This window comes from Catharus ustulatus, chromosome 4, assembly GCF_009819885.2.
Source record: "Catharus ustulatus isolate bCatUst1 chromosome 4, bCatUst1.pri.v2, whole genome shotgun sequence".
NCBI classification, from domain to species: Eukaryota; Metazoa; Chordata; class Aves; order Passeriformes; family Turdidae; genus Catharus; species Catharus ustulatus.
Window position 1 is genome coordinate 6,632,728 of NC_046224.1, and position 15,150 is coordinate 6,647,877.

Consider the following 15,150-nt stretch of genomic DNA (forward strand, 5'->3'; position numbering starts at 1 on the left):
AGCATGACATCAAAAACATTAAACTCCCAAACTCATTTTGTAGTATTGGGGAGTAGGCATTACCTTATTCCCAGCGGGAGTGCATAGTAGGTAACTCCAGCTATATGCACTCCATTTCCAAAACTCTTCACTCACACATTTCTAAATGGCGTATTTCTCTTCATTAGTTACTGTTCTATTAGTTCTTGGTTTCTTGCTTCTTGTGCTAATTAGTCCACTTTTTTTTTTCTTTTTTTTTTCCCTGACATTTACAGTAATGTCTTTGTTAATCTCTTCTGGATACTCCAATATGTCCTTGGAGGGCTATAAATTTTGGATCGTTGGTGTCCAGCTTTCATTTGTTCACTGAAGCTTATCAGGGTTGGTTTAGCAAAACTGAAAGTTTTGGTTATCTAACAGTAAGCTTGTCAAAAGAAACTTAGCAACATGCTGGTTAAAGTGGAAAATTACACTGCTTAAGACTAATACACTGCTTTTGATTAATTAAAACAATTACTTTTTAAAAAATTAATTAGGGAAGTGATATAATTTCCAACAATTTGTCCCTTTGGAAGTGATTTTAATTATTTCTTTTAAGATTATTTCCACTTACATAATTGAATATTTGGCAAGACATCACGACCAGCAGTGCAGCACTGGATGGTAATGAAGCCAAGCAACTGGGATCCCTGTCCTGGAATGTGGGTATGGACCAGAGGATCAGGAAATGAGCAGAACTCCTCAGCCTCTGGAGGCAACTCTTGTCAAGTGTGAGGGAAAGGTACCTTTGCAAGGAAGACTTTTCCGTGCACCAAGACAAGTGGAACACTTGGAAGGTACCTGGTGCCTGAGAGAATTAGCTGTGCTGGAGATAATATTTTCAGATAATGAGCAATTCCCTAATAATCCAGACAGCATCCAGTGTGTACAAAACATGTGGTCATGTGCCAAGTCATTGGGAGTGTTGGCATGGAAGGAGGGAGAAGAAGAAGTGGGCATTCTGGTTTGGCAGACTCCAGACACATGAAAAAACTATCTCCACCCTATTATGAGCTTATATCTCATCCATGGAAAGACTGGCAGAGGACTTCTGGAATTTAAGAGAGGAAGTTAAAGAAGGCCACCAGAAACTTTTAGAGGAGTTTAAAGAGGAAATTTTCCATGCCCTACCAGTACAGACCAGAGTCTCTGCTATTGGGAGCAGGCATCCCCCTACTCAAAGAGAGGGGACACTCCACAAGGTAACCTGTGGTTTTACCTGCACGGAGAAGGCATGAGGGGCTGGGACAGAAAACCCACCTCTGCCCTAGCAGCACAGGTATGTGAGTTGAGAGGAGGAATGACCACCACAGGACATTCTTGGAAGATAAATGCTGCCTGGGAAAGCCCGTAGGCACAGTAGAAGAGGTGATGTTATGTCCAAACCTCTCCAGGCCAGGAGGGACAGAGATCACTCACATAGCCAGCAGATCAGGTACAGCTCCCACTCCTCCATGTACAACACAGCCGTGGTGTAAGAAGATCAGGAACCTGGAAAACAAGCAGGATTTAGAAATGGAGATGGATCACAGAATGGAAGTGGAGAACCTCTCCTGTTTCTCCTGGAGCAGGGGCCATCCCAGTCCTGGGTGAGGACAGATGATGACCCCAAAGTATCTCTATGCTCCCCAAGGCAAGAGAGAGGCTGCCCAAATGCTTCCCACCAGCACAGTTCCCAGTCAGGCCCTTTCCTTCTGCTCTGAATTCCCTCCATGCCCCAGCCAAGGGAAGTGAAGGAAGAGAAAACATTTAATTGTTCCTTCTTCCTGCAAGAAAAGCTATTTTTGGAGTCTTTGGGACAACACAGCAGGAGAACATCATGACTTGAACATGAAGCAGCTGGGTACAACTCCAGGGCTACACCTGCAGCCACATGAGAAGACGAGAGTCCCTGGTGCCTGTGGGGAACAGAGAGCTCCAAGGGGTACCAGGAGCTCTGACATGCCATCCCACAAGCTGGATAAGGCACCCACTTAGGGCCATGTGCCTCTGAGTAACAACTCCAGGCCCTGCAGCTGTACAAAAGGTGCAGAATGAGGGATCAACATTACAACCAGGAGTAAATTTGCAATATGAGTAATAAATTCATCTCATTTTCATTTATTAGACACAAATCAGATAGAACTCAGCACAATTTACAGCAGATCCAGAGTGATTAAATCTTTTATCAATCTCTTCAGGGAGACCACAAGCCTTTTTTTTTTAATAGCTCAGAGTGGCCCTGCCCCTTCTTTATTCCCAAAAAAGCTGCTCCAAAACGTCAATATTTTATAAGCTTAAATGCACTCAGCTGCTATACCACCTGCTGGGTTTGCTTTTGTTTATTTTCCCAAAAATGAAAGGGGTGGGTTGCAGGTGTTATTTCCAGCCCATCCCTTGCCTGCTCGTGTCCCTGCCATTTCCAGGAGCTCTGCAGAACTGATGATTTAGGCAGAGGTTTGCCTGTACACGGGAGCATCAGCCCACATGGAGACACTGCATTACACAGGAAGGGCTGTGTTAAAAGCAGGAGTCAGGTGGGACTTGGAGTAGGAGGGTTTATCCTTTGCTTCAATATTTCTGGCTGCCTAAAGGACTGTTTTCCTTTAGGTTGGGATTGTTCATTTTGCCCTTGTCCACAGGCTCTGCTGATTTGTTGAGGTTCAGGTTTCACCCATTCAGGCCTCTCTTCCTGTTTTTGGTGGCTCCTGCCATGGGAATCAGATTTGAATGTGTTCTGTGCTTGATGCCTGATGAAAGGGGCTGTTTCTGTCCCCTCTTTCTGTGAAGACAGATTTTCTTAATTCTCCTTCCTTTTTTTCCCAAATTTTTTGTCTCCTCTAGCATTTTCTTGCCTTTTCCTGTTCACCTTCTTCTGTCTTATTCTGTTATTTCAATATTCTCTCATTTCCTTCTCTCTCTTCTTTCATATGTTGACTTAGCTTTCAAATTTTTTATGAAAACTACACACAGAACAACATTTAATACACTTGCACAGTACAAACCCTTTTAAAAATAATAGTACCAAGTAGTTTTTGAGTGCCCTGAGAAGCATCACAACACTAAAAACATGTCACTTACCTGTACATCCTATGTTTTGGAACTTCCCAGAGATCCTTTTCTACATTGAGTACACAGACAGTGCACAACTGGCTGTGCACAGCAAATGCAAAACCCAGAAAGCCTGGATGAAGAAGATGTGTGGCTGTATCTAAACTGAAGCACAGGGTGGGCTTTAAAACATGAGTCAGGATATTTGCCTGAACATGAGTTTTAGATTCTTGTTAACAGGATTTCACCCTGCTCCCACAGAAGAAGGTGAAGGGATTTGGTGAAAGAGAGGGAAAGCTATAATGAAATCATACATCTTTCAAATCAAAGAAAAGTAGAACATGAAACAGAGGAAGAAAAAGAAGAGATAAGTCAGAAGATTAGGTCTTATTGGCAATGATGCACAGGAAAACAAAACATCAGCTTCATCTTCTGTGTGCCTTACAGTAAGAGAAGGAACCAGGAATCTCATGACAGTATTTATAGAGTCAGCGTTCAGAGCACAGTCACTATTAAAGTTCATTATCACTCACTCATAACCACCAGAATGTCAAAAGCAACTCAAAGTTAACAGAAATAGAATCATTTCTTAGACACCAACAAATCTAAAAGCCTCAAAGGGAGCCATTTTCATGAAGTTACAAGTGAATGAAAACGGGAGCCTGTAATAAAATGTGTCGATATTCTGTGCTGTGATAGTGTATCCTGAAAAAAGGTGCAATTACTTGTCTAATGTAGCACAAAAGTTAAATCTCTATGACCTTTTCCATTTGCTGCTGAAACCAGCAGAAAGACAAATGTGAATGACTGATGGAGCAGAAATATATTCAGTTTGTTCAGGTAAAGCTCCTTGTGAAAGACCAAAATAATTTTTTTCAAGCAATGTGGTATTTAGAGTATTTTCCCAGCTCCGCTTCATGTAGAATTTATGAAGCACAACGTGAAGTGGGGGATGCAAGTTGGGCTTTGCATTTAAACACGTTCTTCTCCCTCTGCCTTGAGCCATCTGTGTTCGGTCACCCTCCTGTTCAGGGTAAAGCAGTGTGAAGGTTTCCTACGAATCCTTAACTGCAGGAATAGCTTGCCAGGGAAGTGGAAGTCCTGTCACACATATCTTTTCCCTAACTAAGCCCATATGCCAACTGTAGAGTGAAACAAGCCAGCGAGAGGGTGGGCATGCTCTCTCAAGCTGTTTCACACCCATAAGGAACAGAGTTCGTTTCCCTGGGAAGGGCCACTGCTGCATCTCCCAGGGTCAGGCTGCTCAAACACAGGGACTTGAGGTTACTCAGGTTCCTGGCTGGTGAAGAAGGTGTGTTCCCAGATCTTGCTGAGGCTGATGTTTACTCCAGGTACCCTGTTCCATCCTGTAGGGAAGCCAAGCTCCCTGCACACAGCCACCATCACTAATAAAGGCATCCCTCACCTTTGGCAAACAAAGTCAGCTGTAAAGCAGGATGAAGCTTCCCAAACTTTCAGTAAATACCTCTGAAGTGTAAACGTGCTGTATCTTTCTTATGCAAGGAAGAACTTTCTGAAAGGTGAGATACCTACTACCAAATAACAGGCTGTTTTCCTCAAAGTTTCCTTACAATCCAGTCATTTGTTATCACATCCAGAGATATTTCTCCTTTGGTAACCTCAAGATAACAAGCAGGATTCAATCTGACCACACTTCAGATCGATCAACATCACGAAAGTGGATTTTCTTAAATATTGGGTTGAGGGGAAAGTGAATTTGTGCAAGGACACCCATACCTTGAGATATATGAGCCAATCGGCTTAAAATGTTGTTTTGCCCTGACCTGACAAGACTTGCTGTCTGGCAATGCATAATCTCTGTTAATGTACTCCCAGGAAGGTGATGGCTGTTTGAAAACCTTTCTGAACTGCAGTTTATCTTGATGGCTGGCACTAGAATAGAAACCACACAGCTCTGTGGAAGCCCTGGGACAGGCAGGAATTAATAGGAGTCCATGTTGATTCAGGAGACAAAAGGATAAGGAAAGACTCTGAATCAACTTGCTATAGGTTTTGTGCAGGAGTTTAAAAAATTGTGTGTCGGGGATTTTAAAGTGGACACTGCCCTTGGAGACATCTATTTCACTGAATAAGCCCATGAGGCTTTGTCCTGCACATCAGGACAGGATGTTTTCCTAAGAGCGTGCTGCTCTTATTCATCTCCGTCAGAGTGATTTCAAGTTGTGCATTTAAGACTCAAGTAAGCTCCTTTGCAAACACTCTTGAGAATAGGATCAAAATGGGAAGAGATTACATGTAATCTAATTATGTTAAGTTCCATTTGAAATCCTTCAGTGTAAAAATTAAAAGAATACGACACAGCTCTGCAATATGCTGTAGTTCACATGGAAGTGACATGAGCAAGTGCAACTGAGGCAACATGGGAGAAATATCATGTGTTGGGTATACAGCAACACTTGCTTTAAATAATCTAAACCTCAGGACTAGAATGGTTTGGTGAACTAAAAATAAATTCTAAGAACTTTATGCCCTCTGTCAATGTGGCACTGGCCTTTACCTTTTATTGTCTGGCCACAGCTTATATGGAGAAGCTGGTAATCAAGAGATCTACATCAAACAATCAACACCAAGCATGGCACTGCTCAGCAAGGTTGTGCCTGGAGCAGCACTGACCCTGAGGATTGGCACCTGCTCATGGGACAGACAGTGAATTCCTGTTGCTGGATGCTCTGTACCTTTACACCATAACATTCACCTTCTGGTAAGGGCTGTAAGAACACTGATAGTCACTAGAGATTGTTCTGAGCAATTCTTGATTTTCACAGTCTTTCAAAATCACACAAGTGAATTAAATTAACAGCTGCAGGATAAGAAGCAGTTGTTTCACTGAAATTGCACCACCTTGTGATCCATACCGAATTAGGCTTCAAATTATGTATTGAAAGTCTGATACTCACAAGTGCTCCAAATGTGCTTGGAGGGAGGACCTGGAAACCCTGAGATCTCATTCCCCTCATGCTCTGATGTACTGCAGGTGATCTTGGGGGAGGCTCAGGTGTGGAACTTCCCCTCTGTATCATCTCTAATGCTCCCAATCCATGTGTGTTCAAATTTAGAGCTGGAATATGTTTTGTTTGTCAGTTAGGTTTTGGGATGGAGGCTGTTCTTCCTAGACTTGAACTTGAGCACTACTCAACAACATGAACTGTTCTGTGAGATTTCTCAAAACTGAGATTGCAGAAAGTTCTTCAACATGTCTTGTCCAGTTCTATCTCCATTATTCTGAGTTATGTCAAAACTGAATTCAATAAACAGGTTCCTTTCTCCTCTTGAATTCAATCTTTGAGCTTAAGAAGTTTCTACAAAATCCCCCTAGGAAAGAGAAGGTCAGATTTCTCTTCAGATTTTCCTCTGATTTTAGAAAATGGATCAAGCTGGAAAATTCAGACGTGAGTTTTGCCCTCCACCACAGCACTCACATTCTAATTCCATCCAAATCTACAGATCATTTGCCAGGGCTATTTCTAGCCTACTTCCAGACATTTGGGCACATCTTGATCTCATGTTGTACTCTGGGTCTGCTCACAGAACAGCAACAGGGGAATCCTCATGTTATGGGCTCTATGACCAAAAGAAACAAATACAGTTAAAACAATGAAATAAGTTCTGTACCACTTGCTGGCCAGATGGTATTGTGAATTGTTGTAATTCATCAGCAAAACAGAGGAAGGAAGTGTTTTAAAGCAAGATTATATTATTTTCCTTGAGTTCTTATTATGAAATCTTCCTGAGGTGAACTTTCAAAATTTGAAAACCCTTCCAGAGGGAATGAATGGAACAGGGCAAACCAGAGACTTGCTGGGGAGTAGTTACACAAAGGAAAAGAATAGTATGCCAGTGAAATAAAGGAAAAATTCATTACCAAGCTTTCAGTTTGGGAAGACAAGCGAAGAAAAATACAAGTTATATTAAAAAAAAAAAAAAGGAGAAAAAGATACATAAAAATATATGGTGTTTCTGTCCTCTTAATAATTACAGATTGGAAAGTACCCAGGTTTTCCCTCCCACTGGAGGGAAATAAGCTTGAAAGCTGAGAAAGCAGATAAGGCCAGTAGTGACATATTCACTATATAGGGAAGCTGCAATATTTAGCAAGTCACTGCCAGCAAAGTGCCTTAAGATCCTTAAGAAAAAATGCTGAGAAAAATGCATTTTATTCTTGCTGTCATTTAAGAAACAAAATACATTTGAAAACCATGAGAAAAAAAATGTGTCTTAAATGAAAACGACCCATGACCATTAAGTTCACTTCAGTCAAATAAAACACATCCTGTTTTTCTAACTTTTTTATACAAAGCAGATCCTGGACTGTATAGGCTCTTTCCAGCCAAGGATTTGACCCATAGCTGAATTTTTATTAGAAGCAGGGGAGGAGGTAATGGAAAATACACAGTGCTGCTGCTGCTGCAGTCGAGATAAAGGGTGAAATCTAAGTTTGGGAAAATGCAAAAAATTGAGTAAGTTCATTGTACTGTTTCTCAACTAAAATTAGTTGGTACAGAGTTTAGAAATCCTCTGGCAGGCCAAACATAGCTACAGTATCAGTTAATTAAATGACACAAAATGCGTCACCTAAAATACATCCTGGGCTTTCCACAGAGTCAGGAAAATCTGTCACACAAGCTGCATCAGCCTTTTCTTGATAATTTTGTTCTGAAACAGCTGCACTGAGATAGAAAAGGACAATTATGTTGTGTCCTGCATCAGTCACCCCCAGGTCTTTTCCATGGGAAGAAGGAATTACTGGTCACACCCCCACACCCTTATTGTCCATAAAAAAATACTTTTTTCTTCTTGTCTAGACTTTGTGGGAGAGCTGGGAAAAGCCTGGTATGTGCAGAGGCTCCAGGCAAGCCCTAGATGAACGGGGCCATAGGTGTAATCTAACCACTGCTTTTGTGAAACCACTTATCCAGAGTTCTGAGCTCTGTTCTACAGCCTGGTTCCTGCAAGAAGTCAGCTGAGAGTGTCTCTTCCTCTGGTAGCCCCTTAGGGTGGGATGGATCTCACTTAACCTTAGATTAAGGTCCTTATGTCCACAGTGCCTGTGTGTAAACCAGGTGTCAGGGCTCCCATTCTGGAGGATCACTAAAAAGGGCTTGAGACCATGAGGCAGCTCATTATACAACATTTACAGCAGACTGGATTGATACCACCCTAAGCCCCACTGCCAGACTTTCAATGATTACACTGGGAAATTGCTCCATAAGTGCTTGCCCAGGTGTGATAAGCAGTGATGAGTCTGGAGCCCTCTCAATCTAATGAGCCCCGGTGCCCCCTTGGCTTCTGCAGCCACCTCACAGGTCAGTACCTATGTGCAGACACCTAAATTTAGGTGTCTTAATCTGTGTGCTGAGTCTAACCTTTACTTTAGGTAAATGAATCTGCTTCCAGACAACTTGGTAGAAACACAGGTTTAAAATCCAGTTTTGAATGACTTTGATGAAGTAAATGGAGAGAAGTAAAGTGTTTGGAAAATACAATCTGAATTGCTGAGAACTGAGTATAAACCAGTACAAGAATCAAACAGGAATCTGCTCTGTCTGTGTGGTATCCAGTCTTTAAATATACACTTACCTCCTACTCAGCTGTTCAAGTGCCAAAACAGGATCTGCATGTGTAGAAAAAGATCAGGCTCATTAGTCCTGTTCATGATTATAAGGTTGTTACCTATTTTTGAATAGAAAAAAACACCCTTTGTCATTGTTCATCCATACTGAAAATAAAGTGCTTACATTAAAGATTTTTAAAGAATCTTAAAATTGAAAGATTCTTGTTATTTCTGTTGCAAATAAGAATCAAGGTTTTGCAAGTTTTCGTGTTTTCAGCTGGTAGCACTGCATGTCCACATGTTAAAATCTTGGCATTCATACAGAGCACAAAACATCAGACAGTCAATTTTTGCCAGAGATGGTCCATGTAACTGAATGTTTTCAATGCTTATTAAAGCATTCTCATGCAATGACAATGAGTGTCAGACAAATACCTTGCAATCAGGTAGCACTCCTGTATTCACACTGGATATTGCTGATAATTATCCTCTTCACAAACATATTATCATAGAAAACAGAACTGGAAAGGACACTGAGATGGGCTCATCCACTGCATTCTCCTACCCCCAGCTGGATCAACTGCACCTAAAGTTTTTAAGTAAATACACTTTTAAAAAATACATTAAAATAATACTTCATTCTTTATGGCTTTTATTGCAGGATTGGACATTGCTTGATTTCCTTTTGGGAGATGGGAATTGGATCAAAGAAATAGGTAAAAAAAACTCCACATTTTTGGTGTATTTGTAATCTTGGACAGAATGCAGCTACAAATTACCTGCACATACAAAGAGGAGACTGTCTTTTTTGTTCCAGCTGTCGTGTTTGGACATAACTGGAAAGGGATCAGTAGAACTTGGAGATATGGGGAATTATTCTTCATCTAAAGCCTTCCTCTTCCTACAAAGAGTAACAAAGACTTCTGATGATAATAACAGGCATCCAAAAGCCAGAAACTATTTTGGAGTAATATCAAGTCATGCAGGTCTAATAACAGGAACAGAACCAAATTACCCTCTTGGATGCATGTTAGTCTTTTTTTACAAATGAGTGGAGGCTGTAGGTGTGCAACTGAGCAGGATGTAGTTCAGAGCCTGCAACATTCCTCATAAGTGAACCCCTTCCCATGGTGAATCACTGTGAAGCTATAAAAAGACAATGGGGATTCCTTGAGACAAATTCTAATCCCTGCTTGAGCAGATGGAAGAAACTGACAGCTCAGTGTGTTATAGGAGAATTCCTCATCACAGGTCACATCCTGAGGTGGCCCAGAGCTGAGATAGTAAAGAAACAAGGGAGCATCAGAACATCTCCTCAATGAGGCTGTGAGCAGCCAGATCTCATTTCAAACCAGCTTTAGAGTTGCTCCAATTCAGTATGTGGATGCCCACCTTTGGTTCCTAAACTTGAGATGTGGGACAGTATTTTCAACATAATATTGCAAATGTCCCTCTGTGTACTCTGTGTGTTTCACTCCTTAAATCTGCTTAAAAAGGAAGTTCAGGGGAAAAAAAAAGAAATTAACTATAGATGCTCTGACACACACCTATGCTGAGAACAATCCCCATTTCTGAGGGAACCAGCTCTCAGATGGGGAAGAAACAAGCCATGAGATCAGCTGTCAAGGCAGGAGTGACAGCCACCCCCAGAGCCACTCTGCAGTACTGGCTCAACATTCACCCACATTCACATTCAACATAGTTGTTTGTTCCAGCCCCTGTGCTTAAAATCTCTTACATCAGCTTTATTCCACTCCTGGGACTGTTACTCCAACAATCCTCTTTTCAGTGTCTCTTCTCTTTTCTCTCCTCTTTCTGTTTGTATTCTCAAAATTACTTTTACATCACCAAGGTACTACGTGCTTGCTCTCAAATTGCAACCTTCCCTTTACAAACACATTCAGCTCCTTTTCTCTGTCTCTGAGCTTTTTTGGAGCAGGAAGTACAATGTCTTCTGGGCAGAGCTTTGTACTTTCTCAGCCTTAGGCACTGGTGTAATAACTTACCTTCCTAATGACTTGCCTTCCTAATGTCCCTGTAATTTTACTTCTATAGATTGGTCCAGATCTAGACAACTGATTAGTGCCTAATGTGCACTGTAGTTGGTCTTCCAGTATCAAAAAGCTGTGCAATTATGTACCTCTGTCATTTTGGGAGCACTGGGGATTCAAGGTGCTGTCTAAATTCTTTTTAGTACTGTTGTGGCTCTGAGACTGCACAGATTATATTATCACAGAATCACAGAATCAGTTGGTTGAAAGGACCTTAAAGATCACCCAGTCTGGATGGCACTGCATATCCCAAAGCTGAAAGTAGGTCTTACATGAACTGTCATGAGTTGCCAGTAGTGTCAATGCTTGGAAATTGCTGTGCCAGGTCCAACAAACCAGCAGATGGAAACCTGATGGCAGTGAAATCTGTAAGAATCCAGCCACCAGCTTCAAACTGAACTGGGATTCAGCTGCCTTGCAAAGTCAGAAACTCTTCTACCCTCAGCAATTCAAATGAAACCTTGTGCCACTGTCAACAACCAAATCTGTATTTTCATGAAAAACGTGAAGAACTTGAAAAACTCCACAGCTGCAATTAATTCACATAACCCTATTTCATTTGTTTCAGATGTCCAAATATGTTCTGTTCATCTTCCTGAGGGTTTCCTGCTGGGAATAGTAGTGTCAGCAGAGGCACCTAGATTCCTAGAGTTGAATGTGCCAAGCACAAAAGGTACTTCTGAAACAAGAAGAAATAATAATAAAAAAATTCGTAGAATCATAGAATATCCTGAGTTCAAAGGGATCCACAAGGATCACTGAAGTCCAAATTTAAATAAATTTACTGCTTAGGAATGGTCTTCTTTTGCCTCCTCCAGAACTACACATATAAACACTGATGAAGCAGAAAAGCAGGTGGCCATGTTTAAAAAGAAGTGATAAATTTAACTACATTATTTCAAAGAGACCTAGCCAAACCCTCGTTTTGCATACTGTACAGATCTAATTGAACAAATCATGTACCCAGATTTAAGTAAATTAATGTCAGTGGGATTAAGCAGGATGTAAATCAAGGAAGCATTTGATTTCCTTGCCTCTGATGAGAGGAGAGGGAGAAATCAGCATGTATGTCTCTCCCGCTGTCTTGTGAAGCCCAAACCCAAATTTCTCATAGAAGTGGAATGAAAAAGTGAAAATAAAAACAAAGATAAACTAATCAGTCAGCTGTTTAAAATAAATGAAACTCTAAAAAATTACTAATGGGATTAGTTCATTAAAATGTTCATTGATAGTTGATAAGTCTAGTGCCATATTAAGAATCTTTCCAGTACTAATTGGTTCAGCTTTCAATAAAACAGATGGATAATGATGAAAATCTCTAGTTCACTGTAGTGTTGCTGTTGTGCAGGAGGCTGTTCATGAAATCAACAGCGTCATTTTAAATGTAGGAGTTTAACAAGATTGTGAAGGTTATTTTAGCCTGGTTTCCTGTGGAAGTAGGATCAGACTGTCTGTCTCCTGCTACACTTAACAGCAGACTGGGGTTCTCAGTGATCTTAAGTATTCACCTCTCCTAAGAACACTGAAGGCCAGACAGAGACTGGAGACCCAAACTGCCACCTCAAATTAGAGAAGAGCCACAAACTTCACTGGGCACTGCTGTGTTTGACCTGCCAAAAGCCTTCCCACCACAGCACATTTGGTCAGGGAATGGTTGGGAGGACTGAAGGAATGAGGGGGGAAAGCAGAAGGGCAAGTGACACGGAGTGCTAGGGATTTTTATCCAATCAAGTCAAGTTCTGTCTTCAGACACAGGACTAGTAAACATTGTTTACAGCTCATTTTAGTTCTGTCATGCACTGTCACAGTAACCTGAAGTTCCCCAGGTATTAAATCCTCTCTCCAGTGTGTCTGTGTGGCACAAACACAAACTCTCCGTGTCTCAGCTCCCTTCCACAGCCCATAGCTCCTGGCTGGGGGAGAGCAGGGCTGGCTCTGAGCACTGTGTGTCAGCTGGCACACCCATGGACTGCTCGGGAGTCACACCAGAGACAGCATCACTGAGCCTGTGCTGCAGCTTTTCCTCAGGGCAAGCATTCATTTCTGCCTGTGTGTTCAGCAATAATTTTTCTGCAGCTTTTAACATCTCTTCCAATCTCCTTGACAGATCCAGGTGACTGGGACATAATTTCCTGAAGCTTTTCCTTTTTCCTTTGAAACTAAAATAATTCTTGATTATAAAAATCCCCTTTTAATTTGTGGGTTAGTATTTCCTAAACACAGAATAATTTTATTTGCTCATTATGTATTACTGCTTCCTCTGCTTGGAAACAGGAACCACGAGCACTTTGACACAGAAAGTTACAGGATGTTTCTCCACAATATCAGACAGCTGTGTTGGATCAGGCCATCACCCCTTCCTTTGTGCCAACACACTGTGAATTTAACATGTGTGGCCTTAATAAGATGAAAGTGTGTGGTGAGAATATCAGGGCCAACTGGATGATCTGAGCCCAACCTGCAGCTCAGCATTTCCTCCATAAAGAAAATGCACACGAGCAGTTGGCAGCTTCCCTGGTAGCTCCTTGTCTGCCTCCTGGCTGCCACGTCTGACACAGCACTGCAGAGATAAGATGTAAGATAAGGTAAAATACACACCATTGAGATATGTAAGTCATCACCAACCCACTAATGAGCAGCGTTCTGTGTCAAGCCTCTTGGAAGAAATGTTGCAAGGACACATAAAAACCTCCCCCTTTCTCCTCCTCCTGTCCCTGTGTGGTGTGGACATGACTTCAGCTCATTTTTTCTGGGACTTCATAAACTTTTCTACCCAAGGTGGATGTAGTCTGTGTTATCCCTGTGCAGCTTCTGATGTTGGTGGTGCCAAGGAACCATTAACTATTGGGATTCTGTCATTCTCGTGGTCATTTGTAAGAGTGTAGTATTCTTATTGGATAAAAATCCCATTTAATTGAAAAATGAATATTTTCCCTGGTTCTAATATGATAGTTGTAATGAGATGAAAAGGATTGAAAGAAAATGAAACTGGTTGAAAATTGGCCAAGGGGGAGGAAACAGGTGAACTTGAAGAGTCCAGAAAATTCAATGTATTTTGCTACACTAAAGTAGTTACTAGCAGAGACAGGGATAAGCTGGGTACAAGGTGCAATTCTGTGGTGAGAACTGTCAGTTGCAGAAGGGGCTTGGAGCAAAATCAGGCCACAATAGAGGGTGTCCCCAAGTAGGGACAACTTCAGGAAAATTTTTGCTCTTGGCCCCAAACAGTAGCTACAATTTACCTCTCCATTCACAGCAACGTTTTTGTCTGTAACCACAGGTGAGAGGCACTGACATCTGGAAGTGAATCCTAGGATACAGTCAGAGAATCAACAGGCTGAGAGGATTCTGGTACTCCCTTCTTCCATTGAGGTCCCTGGGCTTAGGTCAGTATTTGCACCTTTCATGTGGGTGAGGAGAAAGCTCGCATGCCCTGCAAGACGTGTCAGACCAGTCTGCCTTGGTTCCCTGCTGTTGGTTTGGGCTGGGACACAGCTGGTTTTCCTCACAGTACCCTGTATGGGGCTGGTTTGGATTTGTGTTGGAATCAGTGCTGATAGATCAGGGATGTTTTTGCTGGTGTTGGGCAAGGCCAACACACAGTCAAGGCCTTTTGTGCTCCTCAACCCAGCAGTGAGGAGGCCAGGGGTGCACAGGGAGTTGGGAGGGGACACAGCCAGGACAGCTCACCCCAACTGGCCCCAGAGATATCCCAGACCATATGGGGTCATGACTAGCATGTAGAACTGGGGGAAGGAAGGGGGGCACATTCTGATTGATGGTTTGTCTTCCCAAGTCACTGTTACATTTGGCACAGCCCTGCTATCCTGGGGATGGCTGAACACCCATCTGCCCATGGGAAGTGAAGAACAAATTCCTTCTTTGGCTTTACCTGTCTGCACCATTTTTGCTTTATCACTTGAACTGTCTTTATGTTAACCCATTACTTTCCTCAATTTCACTCTTCTGAGCCTCTCCCTGCTCCTGTTGGGGAAGTGAGCTGCGTGGGGCTGAGCTGCCAGCTGGGGATAAATCCTGACCCTGGTGCAAGGAGGAGCCTGGACTGGGAGCAGGCAGCTAATTTAGACACTGCTCACCCTGCAGGGGAAAGAATGTCTCTATTGATTGTGTAGGGAACCTTGCAGGATTAAGTATCTAAATTGGGGACCTAAGGTTATCTCCTCTGAGGGAAGGAATGAACATCACCTTTTTCCCAAGCCTTCTATAGCCTCACATATTTTATAATTCTGGTCATTGTTCACATCTTAAGAATCTCACATACAAAAAAAGAAAAAAAATCTAATTAACACCAGGGAAATATAAATCACTTTAACAGTGAGGACAATATAGGATAAAAGATGAGTGTGGGAGGGCAAGAGAATGACAGCAAATGAAGAGGAGCAGGAATGGGTGCAGTGACAAAAGGGCTTTGGTTGATCACCTGGTTCACAAGCAGGA